Source organism: Nycticebus coucang, chromosome 4 (assembly GCF_027406575.1).
Source record: "Nycticebus coucang isolate mNycCou1 chromosome 4, mNycCou1.pri, whole genome shotgun sequence".
Classification (NCBI taxonomy): domain Eukaryota; kingdom Metazoa; phylum Chordata; class Mammalia; order Primates; family Lorisidae; genus Nycticebus; species Nycticebus coucang.
This window is the reverse complement of record NC_069783.1, coordinates 4,144,320-4,158,395: the sequence shown is the minus strand read 5'-3', so window position 1 is coordinate 4,158,395 and position 14,076 is coordinate 4,144,320.

Here is a 14,076-nt window from a genome sequence, read left to right as displayed (position 1 = left end):
TTTTAACTAATTACAGATATCTCTGAGGACACAGGTGTCCAAACCTCACATATTCCAGTCTTGATCCTGATCCAACACAAGGCAACCCGACCCATTTTGTTCTTCACACACACGCACACTCACAAACACCCTTGCACTCCCACATTTTCACACACACGTGCACTCACACACACATACACACGGACACGCAGTTACGCTCTCACACTCGTACACACACATGCTTGCACAGTGGCACACACACTCATACGCACATACACACTCGACGTTTCCACGTTACTAAGCCTTGCCTGCGATTGCTGCTGTTCTCACATTTTTCTCGCTCATTTCTCTTCACCACTATCTCCTTCAGACATTTGGGACTCCAGCTCGGGGTTCATTTTCTCAGATCTTTCCTCTGGAGATGACCTTGGAGATGCCTCTTACACTGAACAGTCCTCTCAGAGTGCCCACCCAGGTCACAAGATCAAAGCTCCCACTGACCACGTCTTCTTTATATTGTCCCTGCCGCTTTCCCACTGCCCTGGCCTGTACTTGCCTTTCACGTGGGAGGCCCTGCCCCTCAGGTGTCTTCCCTGGCCGCACGGGGCTGTCCGTGCCCACCCTACCCCAACGACCCCACCCCAACATGCCTCGTACAGAGGGAAGTAGAGGCCTTGGCAATGGGAACCCTTTTCCTGATCTCAAAATTCTCCTGCCAAGTGTTCCCCATCCAGAGATAAGACGCAACGTCAAACCGAGTTTGTGATCATGCCCGCCTCCTTTTTTAGAAAGGTGTAGAAAACTATCTCAGCGTTTGTAACCCTTCATAGTGCATCAGTTATTAAGGGAAAAGGAAAATGGGATCTTGCAACAATGCAATGTTGTACAAAATGCTTCAAATATAACCCATATAGTAGGGAAACGCCGTAGCACTGCACGCTAGGCTTTCAGCACGCATCTGTAATGTACCAACAGGAACTTACCATACACTGTCACAGAGAACGCTGGGAAGACTGTCCTGCTCAACACTCACCATCATTTGGGTGAATGGAGAAGCAACGAGACCTTTGTTTTGAGATGCCACTAAGTCCAGGTGCAGCATTTTGGGAAAGATTTCATATGAGAATGAGAAAAAAGTCCAACGTATAGCGACTCCGCGGCTGAGGTAGTGACAGTGGCGATGCTGGTGGCAGTGGCAGTGGTGATGCTTGTTTCAGTCTGTCAGTCATTTCTGTGAAAGTGAACAGACTGAAACAACAATGGGCCAGGTAAATAGCAAAGAGGTGTGCACATGGGTGAGTGTGCAAACACAGACACGTTATTTTCTCAAACACCCCAAAGTACAAGCAAAATGCAAATAGACAATCTTAAAAAAAAATAAAACTGTATGCTTATTGTAGTCAGCGAACAGCACAAGGAGGTAGCTCAGTTGATAAAGGGATTGTCCTCCTAGTTTCCAGGGCCACGTCCCCTTGTCATTTGCACTCTTTGCTGGTCGTGGTGTCAGAAGAGATGAGGGCAGAGCTCACCCAGACAGCAGTAAGCACGCTACAGAAAAGGGCTGGAGCGTCTGAGACGTCTGCCCTGGAGAGTCAGTGATCCCGAGAGTGGTCTGCACAGCTGTGAAGGCTGCTGACACACAGCACAGGGCGGGGCAGGCTGTTCTCTCACATGCCCTGTAGGTCAGTGCCTGAGCCAGCAGGAGACAGATTCTGTTTCAGTGAAATGAATTTTCAGATGGTCATAGTTTCCTAAATGGAAGCTCCTGTTGCTTTAAATACTCAAAATAAGCTAGTTCATAGGCGACAGGAAGGAACAGGGGCATTTTACTTCTCTGCATGTGTTTGAGAATGTCTGTGTGCATGTCCGTGTATATTACACACATGAACATGTATGCATGTATATAGACATGTATGTACAGGGAATCGGGCAGGGGGGATGGCCCCGTGACTGTAGGATCCTAAAATAATTTTTATGGTAGGGATTATTTCCCCAGTTCCTGTTTTTTACTATAGCTAGGAAATCTAATCCAGTGCATTTACCAATTTTGTTTCACTGTGTTTTTAAACAGCTGGTGAGTGCACGGGGGTGCGAGGAGATTCAGGAGAGTTAGTGTTCACCAAACCTTGCCACCTACCAGTAGTGTGACCTCGTTCAGATGTAAGTTTCTACATCTATAAGACAGAATTGTAGGACAATCCCGGTCTACAAGGTATTCCTTCCTCACACTCCTGTGATTTACAGGCTGCTCATAAATGGGCCTTACACGTTTATTAGTTTTGGCCAGTGCAAAAACACAGTGGGAAAATAATTGCATTTAGAATCACAATGAAGCCTTCACTTCCCAGCAGCACATACCTTTTCTTTCTGCTTATTTTACAAACTCCCGAGACTAGCTTGCTCTCTAAGCAGCATCTTCCACTTATTGAAAGAATCCCAAGTGAGGCACTTCAAGGATGAAATAGCACTTCTGCTCACTTAGATCAAGAATGTAATTACCACCCAACAGTGCAATGAGTCGCACGTTTATACTTGGCCTGTAACATTTGTTTGTGGTCTCACGTTCTGATTGCAGGTTTATGGCTCTGACACTTCCCCTGGTGCCGTCCGGTTGTCACGCCTCTGCCTGGAAAGCCACATCCCAGTAGCTCCTGGAGACGCAGCTTCCATCTGAGTTCTAGGCTTTCTGATTATTAAACTGCAGAGAGCTCAGATTTGCTATCGGATAATTGGAACTAATTGTGTGAGACGACGTACATCTACCAGTGCAGGGTTTTATGGCTTTTCAGACTCTGTAAGATGAACAAATAACAGAGCTTCAGCCATCACTCTGTTTTATAGCCCACCATGTGCCAGCTGATCTGAAGGTAATTTGGGCACTCCAGCTCTGTCCCACAGGGGGCGCCTGTGGGGAAGCTTTGCTGGTGTTTTGCAATCTGCCCACTGACACCCTTAATAACTGTTACCTTAAAGCCAAGGATTTTGTTTTGTTTTGTTTTTCTCATTTTTTTTTTTGAGATAGATCTCACTTGTCAACCTCGGTAGAGTGCTCTGGCATCACAGCTCACAGCAACCTCAAATTCTTGGGCTTAAGTAATTCTCTTGCCTCAGCCTCCCAAGTAGCTGAGACTATAGGCACCTGCCACATATCCGGCTATTTTTTTTCATGACAGACGGGTCTAGCTCTTGGTCAGGCTGGTCTTGAACAAAGGAATCCACCCATCTCAGTCTCTCAAGTGCTGGGATTTCAGTCCCCACACCCGGCCTTGTCATTGTTGTTTTAAGAAATAAATGGTATTGAATAAATGACAGTAACTCTCACTTTTTTGGTAATTCGGGTTCATTTTCTTCTCTTCTAATCCTCATCTGTCTCACTCACTTGTTTCATTCTTTTGTTGATTTAGTGGACCAGAGGACCCTTATTGTCTCACTGCTAGGATTTTAGTATGGGACAGGCCAGCCGTCAAACCAAAAGATGAAGAAGGCCTCCTGGTGGGCCTATTATCTCCTGGGGAGACAGCTCACAGCTCTGAGTTTGACAAAATATCTTAAAAAATGAATTTTTACTCTTTTTGGAGAAGTGTCTTCATAGTTGAATAGTATTACCTTTTGGAAATTTCTAACTTGGATTTTTTTTTTTAAACTTACTTTTATAGACTCATTTAACTTTGTATTTTCCAGGCCTATGTTGTATGTAGAGCTGGTGGACAGATATTTGGCTCATTTATTGAAAATAGTCCATGGAGGTTGTTTGGTCAATCCCTAGTTTCCTTCTGAGAAATTCTTAGATGTGTGAAGGACAAAATCCACATTTAACTTCCATTTAGCTTTAAGGAAAGGAAAGTGAGAACATGTTTAAATTTATCGGAGAGAAATAACTTAAAGGACAAAAAGTTCTGATGAAAATGTCTTTGAATAGCATTCTGTATGATGATTCTGTATTCACATTGCATTAACCACAGAAACATAGAAAACATTGGAACTCAGGTTTTAAGAGTGACAGGTGGATTAGACTCAGGAGACAAAGTTTGGATGTGAACTTTTAACAAATGTCGGAATGATAACAGTTTATTGAATGTGGAATGTAATGACTGGGTACACAGGAATGAAAGGACTCATCAACCTTGCTGGGCTGTCCAGCAGGTCCAGAAGAGGGGAGAGTAGGGCCAGCCTGACTCTGTTCCCGGGACTGAGCAGGATGGTGAGCGTCTGGCCCAAATAGGAACACACGGAGCCGGGAGTCTGTCGAAGCAGGAACTCAACTTCATTGCGTCAAGGAGCCGCTTATATAGGGTGTGGGGAAGGGGCGGGGAAAGGAGGCGGGGGATGAGGTACGTGAAATGGTGTGATGGGTCGTATAACAGGGTTGGGCCAATGGCATGGTACCACGTTGGCTGTATCTAGGTAGAGGCAGTTTCAGGCTGGGCCTTGCTGAGTCATTGCTATGCGGAAGTAGCTGGATGGATCTACTTTTAGTCAAGCTCGGGAAGTTGCACTAGGCCTCAGGCACATGGCAGGGCCCAACAATTCCCCCTTTTGTTTTTTGTATGGCAGAAAAACATAGTCCCTGTCTCAGGTTGCCTGCTCTTGCAGTTTCAGTGTTACCCGTCATGGGGATACAAACGTCAACGGTTTGGTCCCTGTCTTAGGTTGACTGAACGCAGAGTGATCTTACCCGTCTTTGGGTACTATGAATGTAATCCACCATGCAGCCTCTCCATATCCTGTCTTAGGTTGTCCCAGTTTTGGGATCTTACCCGTCATCGGTGCTGTGGAGGGCGGTTAAGAATAATAGTTAGATTCGTGGTTAATGAGCTGGTGATATCGGACCTCGACCATATTTAAGTTTATAGCCTCTAACCTTTTTAACAGGGTCCAAAGGTGATAACTAACATAAGGGTAAGTAAGGGTCAGTGGAAGAAGGTAGGGTAAAAAAAAAAACATGCAGGCCCGTTTTAAAATTTCTTTTCTTCTCTTTTCTAAATCTTCTTGGAGTGTTTTGATCTTGTTTTGCACAATCCCAGATCTGTTGGCATAAAAGCAGCACTTCTTCTGCAAAAGTAAACAGATGCCTCCCTAGATGCTATGAGACTCCGGATAGCGTTGGGGTCGTCCATTCCCTTGTCACTGGGGCGGATGAACATCATTAGCATCATCAGCAGTGGAAGCAGTTGCTTCCTCATTGAGGGTTCCTTCTCAGGGGGGAGTAGAAAGACACTTCTCAGGGGTGTTAGACCCCCTGGATAAATTAAGGTTATCCCCTTCTTGTTGGGGCAAGTATTTAAGGTCTCTTGCCGGAACCCAAATGTTTCTTTTCTCGTTTTGAGGGAAAACACATCCGAAACCTCTCCCTGCTGTAAGGAGTTGGTCTGGTCCTCTCCATGCTCCCGTAAGCAGATCTCTCCATCGGACCCAGATGGAACTATAGGTCACCGCTGAAGACCAATGCTTTTGAAAGGGAGATAAGTGTGGGTCTTCTTTGGAAAAATTTAAGATATTTAGTGTGAATAGAGCCTTTTTCAACTGATCGTGAGGGGGTATAGACTCCCCCTTTTGTTTTTGTAATTGACCCTTAAGGGTTTGATTGACTCTTTCAATGATAGCTTGACCTTGGGGGTTGTGTGGTATGTCAGTGGAGTGTGAAATTTTCCATATTTGTAGGAAATTTGTAAAGGATTTGCTTGTAAAGCAAGGGCCATTGTCAGTTTTAATTGGTCAGGTAGACCAAGGGTAGAGAAACATTGGAGCATATGGCTAATGGCATGTTTAGTTTTTTCTCCAGCATGTGCTGACGCCCAACAGGCGTGGGAGAAGGTGTCAATGGACACAAAAATGTATTTAAGTTTTCCAAAAGGGGAATAGTGAGTAACATCTATTTGTCATAGATGATTGGGTTGAAGGCCTAGGGGGTTGGTGGCCGAGGTCTGCAGAGGGGGAACTTGAAGGAAAGCCTGGCATGACTGACAAGTATGAATGATTTTTTTTTTTTTTTTTTTTTGGCCAGGGCTGGGTTTGAACCCACCACCTCTGGCATATGGGGCCAGCGCCCTACCCCTTTGAGCCACAAGCGCCGCCCGAATGATTTTTTTAAGATCCTTAACAGGGGGCGGCGCCTGTGGCTCAGTGAGCAGGGCGCCAGCCCCATATACCGAGGGTGGCGGGTTCAAACCCAGCCCCGGCCAAACTGCAACAAAAAAATAGCCGGCCGTTGTGGCGGGCGCCTGTAGTCCCAGCTACTCGGGAGGCTGAGGCAGGAGAATCACCTAAGCCCAGGAGTTGGAGGTTGTTGTGAGCTGTGTGACGCCACGGCACTCTACCGAGGGCCATAAAGTGAAACTGTCTCAAAAAAAAAAAAAGATCCTTAACAGGTATGTGGGGATACTTGTGTTTAAGCCCTCTCCAATTGTTATGCATTAGTTGGTGAAATTGTGTTGCTTCTGTTACTGTATTGCACTGTGGCATGGAGGCTAGCTGATCTGCTACTTTATTGCCTGTAGCTAAAAATCCTGGTAGGTTTTGATGTCCTCTAAGGTGTTGTAAGTAAATTGGATTGGTTCTTTGTTTGAGTAGAGTTCTAACCTGGATCATTAATGGGGATATGGGATTGGAATCTAATTTAATATGAGGCTCTATTAAATTGGGTAGTAGGTTGACTACATAAAGGCTATCTGGAAACAGGTTAAAGGGTTCAGGTATGGAATTAAGGGCCATGACAACAGCAAAAAGTTATTTGAATTGAGCCGATCCTTCAAGCTCATGTAGGATGGATTTTAAGGGGGTGGGTTTTTGATCTTGCACTAGGGGAGGATAAATAATAATGGAAGCTCCCAGGTACTCTCCGTCTGTAAAGACGGTGAGGAAGGTGGGATTAGGATGCAGGAGAAAAAGTTGTGGTGGTTTCCAAGTTAGTTTGGCAAAGGAGTTCATCCATTTGTAAGGACCGTGGTGACAATCAATTCGGCCTGAGAATCCTTCAAGCGCCAGTGCAATTCTATCGTTATTTCTCTGAAGCCAGGAAAAATCTGAGAGTTTATATGGGGTGATGATGGAATGGGGTTCAATGCCAAACAATCTGACTGCTATGTCCCTTCCTTTAACTATGCAGTCGGCAATCTGATTGTTTATAGAATAGACTCTAGGGACTCCTCCCACCGAGAGATCAATCCACTGGACAGGCTCCCCCTTTTGGGCTAAGAGGGCGGTACATAAAGTTTCTCCGGGAAAGAGGTAGAGGATAAGGGGTATGTGGGGATCGAACCTTTTTAAAGAAGTTTGGTTTATGGATTGTTGAATTTTAGTCAGTATGTGTTGACAATGAGGTAGTAATGTTATTTGAGAGGTTAAATCTAGGCCTTTTAGAAGATTAAACAGGGGAATTACCTCCTCAGTGGAGATAGGGATCCAAGGTCTTAGCCAATTAACTTCCCCAAGTAATTTCTGCATCTGGGGCAAACTATAAGTTTCTTGAAGGACCAGTTGGGGCTTCATAGGGGAAACTGTATCCAGGGAGAGGGCAGACAACAAGATTTTAAATGGGGGGATGGTTTGTATCTTTTCAGGAGCTATTTGAAAATCATTCTGGCGGAGGATAGTGAGGCATTCGGTGGTGAGTTCTTGGAGGTTATCTGCATTGTGGCTTCCTAAGATTATATCATCCATATAAATGTAGAATAGTATGTTAGGTCGCATTAGTAATGAAGTGAAGATGTGTGTCACATAATATTGAATTAGCCATTCCTTGGGGTAGGACCGTCCACTCAAATCTTAAATCTGGCCCTCGGAAATTGGTTGAAGGTGTGGAAAAGGCAAACCTTTCCATAGCATTTGGATGGAGGGGAATAGAAAAAAAAACAATCTTTAATGTCTATGACTGGGAGGTGGTAAGCTGTGGGAATTGCGGGAATCCAGGGGAGACCTCTCTGGGGGGTTCCGAGAGGGACCATCCTGTCATTTATTTTTCTGAGGTCTTGTAGGAGTCTCCAAGAGCCACTGGGCTTCTTGATTATGAATACTGGAGAGCTCCAAGGGCTAGTAGATGGTCTTAAATGCCCTTGGTGTAACTTTTGGTTGACTAACAAATGTAGATGTTGGAGTTTATTTGAAGGGAGAGGCCACTGCTCTACCCATACAGGGTCCCCAGGTGTCCATCGAATTTGGAATACGGGGGGATGAGCAGTGGCCTTTAGAATTGGGGTGAACCCGGGAGTGTTCTCGATTGATTGGCTCGAGGTATTGGGTCATCTGGATAATAGTACTGCCCTCTCTGTTTTTGTTGAAATTGCTTTTCAAGTTTATCTTGGGGGTGATCATCCTGAGAGTTGTTATGGTCAGTGGTAATAAATGCCTCTGCCTCACCTAAAATGTCTTGACCCAGGAGATTGGCGGTTAGGCCCGGGACCACAAGCGGGCACACCGTCCCATGGTTTTCACTAGGGTCCACCCAGGGGAGCCAGGCGTCGGTCTCCCAGGAGGTAGATCGGCCACCCACGCCTAACAGGGGTGGTCTAGGTATTAGCCACCAAGATTGGGGTACTTCCTCTTTCTTGATAACTGTGCCATCTGCCCCAGTATTGATGAGGAATTTGAAGGATTTATCTCCAATTGTAAGGGTTATTTTTGGTCTCATGCCCACAATTAGGGGAATGGTCCAAATGAGTTTGTACTGGTCTGCTCCCCTTTTTTAACAGGGCTGGGGAAAGCCCCTCAGGGAGTTTAAAGGCTCACCTTTGAGATTGAATTTGGATTTGCAATCGCAGGTCCAATGAAAGCCTTTTTTACAGCAAGGGCAGGGGGTGTGGGGGCCATTCCCCCCTGGTGGATCAGGGGAGAGTTTGGTTTGGTTAGGACATTCCCGCTTGAAGTGGCCCTCTTTACCACACCCAAAACATGTCAGCTTGCCTGCAGTAGGGGCTAATTGAAGGGCATTAATAAGTGTTTGGAGTTTTTCCTGGCGGTCTGCCTGAAGTGCTGAAACCATCGCCCTTGCTTGATGAGACGTGAAACCAACATCTTGGGTAGCTATGATCCACCTCTCCATCGCCTGGTTTCTTAACCCGGTGCAGGCGAGCTTACAGTCAGTGGTCATGCCATCCCAGACTAAAGAACAGACAAATGGGTCCCATAATTCTCCAGCAGGGAACTTTCTTTTTAGGCTTTTTTGGACTCTGTCTATAAAGGTGGAGAGGTCCTCTGTGTGTTTCTGATTGATTCCCACTATGGGGGATTCAGTGGGGCCCTCGTCTAATTTCTTCCATGCAGCTAGCCCACTGGCTCTGACCTGATCTTGGTAAGGAGCAGGAATAGCTGCCTGCTGGAGACCAGTGGAAAATTGATCAGCCATACCATAAAGCATGCCATAAGTTATGGGTATGGGAGGTTGGGCGCTCTGATTACGTTCTCCCCGAACACGGCACTCCTCCTGGAAGTAGGCCGTCCACTTAAGGAATGTGGGGCCCGGAAGTACCGCTTTGGCTAGTTCTTTCCAGTCTCGGGCTACGCACGCTTGGTGCGCTAGCCCTTCAAGTATGGTTTCTGCCCAGGGTGAGTTAGGGCCGTCCTCAGAAACTGCCTTTTTTAGATCTTTGGGATCTTGAGCCTCCCAGGGGTACCAGGCCATGGGGCGATTACCTCTGGGATTAATATTAACCGGAAAAAGGTTGGTAGCTCCACCCTCAGTACCACTTTCTCCACCATATGCAGGAGGTGCAGAGGGGGCTCGGAAAGGATTAGTTGGAGGATTCCCAAAAGGGTTGAGGGAAGGATAGAGAGGTTTGGGTTGACTCGGTGGGCCAATGAGGTCCGCTGACTCAGGGCTCTGATCTGGGCTCGGTTCTGCTTTGGGACTTTTATTCTCCACTTCTCTCAGGGTCGATGCTCCCTCCATTTTCTTGGGGTATGGGGGGAAAAACAGCCCTTTAAGGCAGATACAGTAGGGAGTGTCCCAAGAGGGGGAATCTCCCCCCTTTTTATATGTGCTCTTCTGATTAATCTTTCAACCCTATTCCAGGTGTCCCAGTCAAAGAGGTTGTTCTCCAGAAGCCAGGGTGCGACCTTAAGTAAACATTCCCAGGCTTGAAGGGTCTGACTATCCGAGAGGTCTAGTCCTCTGCTTTTGAGTAAGATTTTAAGGGATTCCAAAGCAGGGTCAAATTTGGAATTGGACTTCCCCATAATTTATGGGGGTACACACACCCGCAGACTGATTGGCATGTCAGCGAACTTCGGGACGAAAAGTGAAAGTGGCCTTCCTCACACAGGGCACCAGTCTGCTGGGCTGTCCGGCAGGTCCAGAAGAGGGGAGAGTAGGGCCAGCCTGACTCTGTCCCTGGGACTGAACGGGATGGTGAGCATCGGTGGCCCGAACAGGAACACACGGAGCCAGGAGTCTGTCAAAGCAGGAACTCAACTTTATTGAATCAAGGAGCCGCTTATATAGGGCATGGGGAAGGGGCAGGGAAAGGAGGTGGGGGATGAGGTACGTGAAATGGTGTGATGGGTGGTAAAACAGGGTTGGGCCAATGGCATGGTACCACGTTGGCTGTATCTAGGTAGAGGCAGTTTCAGGCTGGGCCTTGCTGAGTCATTGCTACGTGGAAGTAACTCGATGGATCTACATCTAGTCAAGCTCGGGAAGTTGCACTAGGCCTCAGGCACATGGCAGGGCCCAACAAACCTGGCTTCAGAGACCCGACTGTCATCACTACAGTGGATGCTCCACAAAGTAACACAGTAGGAGCTGGAGCCGCTCCAGTACAGGTGGACACAGAATGACGCGTAAGCACCACGGAAAGGGAAACTTGCTGTCCGTCAGTGTAGGGACGTTTTCTCAGAACTGATTCATGGGAAACAAAAATTATAACCAGCAAGAGACGGGGGAAGGTGCCTTCCAGCCTGGAGGGCTGATAATTCTCTGATTTCAGAGTTTGGTTTGTCTCTTCTTGGTCTTTTTCTCTTCTTTTCCTGTCCCCTTTGCTAATCTTGTCTTCTGTTTCCGATCTTCGAGGTTAATAATGCCTTAGACATCAGAAACAGGCGATAGTTCTCCCTCTCTAGCCCTGCCCGGGAATCTCGCTTGGGATGTGGCTTCAAATATGCTGTAGTGCTGTTGACATGCAGATCCTTCGGCTCAGCCCAGAATCTCCCTTCGTGTTCAGGGCGGCTCCAGCTGCTGGGCCTCCACCGCGTGTTTCCCAGGCTTCCCTGGTTGGACACCAAACCTCCTCAGCTCTCTAGTCCTAAGCCCCCCATCTTTTCTACCTCCCCAAACTCCTTCAGACAACAGGCACGAGATATAAATTCAAACCGATTCCCACCAACGGGATGCTTGAAATGCTCATGGCTTTCCTTTCCTTGGAGATTAATTTTTAAAATCTTGACAGCACCTATAAAATCCTGCCCAAGATAACCCCAGGTTCCCTCTGCAGCTCAGCTCTGGATAAATGGGGCTCATTCTGGTGGAATTTTCTGAGATGCCTAATGAAATACCTCAGAATGGTGCATCCAGAACAGACAGAAACCTTTATCTAATGGCTCCAGCTCTGATGGCTACAAGAACATTCTATTTTTTTTTTTTTTTTGAGACAGATTCTCAATTTGTCACCCTGGGTAGAGTGCCATGGCATCACAGCTCACAGCAACTTTAAACTCTTGGGCTTAAGGGATTCTCTTGCCTCAGCCTCCCAAGTAGCTGAGACTGCAGGTGCCCGCCACAAGGCCCAGCTATTTTTTGGTTGCAGTTGTCATTATTGGTTAGCAGGCCTATGCTGGGCTCAAACCTGTCAGCCTTGGTGCATGTGGACGGCGCCATAACCATTGACCTTCAGGCGCCGGCTCCCCTGTTTCTGAGCTGCAGATCCTGCCACAGTATCTGAGAAGACCAGGGACACAGCTGCCAGTGTGACTAGACCTGTGCTCCATCTAGACACTGTCTGCTCCTGCTCTGCACGGGGATGGGTGAAGTCTGTGGCTGAAGCCTTGGTTGCAGCTGGGGGAAGAGTGGAGTCAGGAGATTTGAAGTGGGGTATGAGAAGTGTTGGAAGCAAGCACGGGCTCTTTCAAAATCATCAAACCTAAGTAATAATTGCGTAGCATTAAATGTTTCTGCAGATGATATAGACCTAGAAGACAGGCCTCCAGGTGCACTCAGTCAAGGGCTTGTGGTGATATCGTGCAGGACAGCCTCGGGGACTCAGTCTGTTCAGCTTTCCTTGGCTTTCGTGCACAAGTCTCCTGGGTTATGGGCTCCGACATCGTGATCCGTGACTGAGGTACAAACAGGATCTCCAGACAGTGCAGGGGAAGAGGAGGATACGAATGAAGGGGCAGAGAGCTGAAGATTAGTGTCTTCGCAAGGGAATGAATAGCATCTTTTTATTTTTTGCAGTTTATGGCCACCGGGGCTGGGTTTGAACCCGCCACCTCCGGCATATGGCTCTCCTTTGAGCCACAGGCGCTGCCCTGAATGCCATCTTTTTTACATTTACTGCTACTTTTACCATCAGATTCTGTATCTAATTTTCAGCACAGTTGGCCCTCCTGCCATAGGTGTGGGGGGTGCTTACACACTTTAGCAGAGGCACTCTGGCAGATAACTTGGAAGAAATGTTCCCAGAAACTGCCGTTCAAAACTTCTACTTATATTCAGTGAACATGAGCACATTTAGCTTCATGAGAAGCTGATAAATGTCTTTATTCTGGATGGTAAATAGATAAAAATTCCTTTCATTGGAATGAAGAAATTCAGAAAATGGGGGAAAAAAAGGCACTTGCCATTTTTTTGATCACTTAAAAAAATAATACAAAAAGTAACAGTCTTTTTTGTAAGAAAAACATTAAAAAGTCAAATGGCCCACATAGTACACAGGTATTTCACCTTCTAAATTATTTTGCTTTTTAAATATCTGTGAAAATACCTATGCTTCAGAAAACTGGGCTCCTCGATTTCCCCACACATACATTTATGTTTATTCATTTACTCATTCTTGAGAAGTAATTTTTAAGTGTGAGCTATGCTAAGCACAGGGTTGTAACATTGTTAAGATACGTCAGTGTCCCCTCTTAGTGTGGTACTTGACATCTTTCAATTTCTCATTCAAATAATCTTTCCTTAATGAAGATTTCCCAGATGCCCAGGGCAAAAAGTGTGTTCTTCCTCTTCTGAACTTGCTGGCAGACTACACTGCAACACTCCCTGGATGTTTATCTCAAGTGAGAGCTCCTGCAGGGCTGGGATTCTCTGTGACTAATCACTGTGTACTCCTAGAACACAGCCGTCTGTAAGCAGCTGTCTCCAACCTTTTGGCACCAGGGATTCGTTTCAGGGAAGATAGTTTTTCCACTGACCAGGGAGAGGGGATGGTGTTGGGTGATTCAAGCGCCTTATATTTATTGTGTACTTCATTTCTATTACCATTAGGTTGTAACATATGATGAAATAATTATACCACTCACCAGAATGCAGGGCCAGCAGGAGCTCCAAGCTTGTGCTTCTGCAGCAGGACCGGGGACCCTGATTTAACCTGGCCACCAGATGCAGCTGTCCATTGACAAAAGACGCTCACTTGCCACTGTAAAGTCTGTCACCAGGTGAGGCTTAATTGTCACTGATAGGGTTTTGATATGAGTCTGTAAGCAATTGATTCATCATGGTCTCTGGGCAGTCAGACTTGTCTGATATGAATTTGCAGCTGCTCTGCAGTGCTAGAGTCACCACCTCAGCTCCACCTCAGAGCATCAGGCATCAGAGTCTCACAAGGAGCACAGCCAAGATCCCTCACATGCCAGTGCACATAGGGTTAAATCTCCGCTGAGAGTCTAATGTCACTGCTCATCTCACAGGAGGGAGAGCTTCGGCCGTGATGTGAGGAAGGGAAGAGGTGTTGCTGTAAATACAGATGGAGCTTTGCTCGCCTGATGGCTGCTCACCTGTGCAGCCAGGTCCCTAACAGGCCATGGGCTGGTTCTGGGCCACACCCCCAGGGTTTGGGGGTTGCCTTACTACAGCATCTTTCACATCACAGACATTTATAAAACAGGGTGTGATGGCCTGGAAACCTGAACATGCCTTAAGACAAGAAGGATGATATCTCATCATGCCCT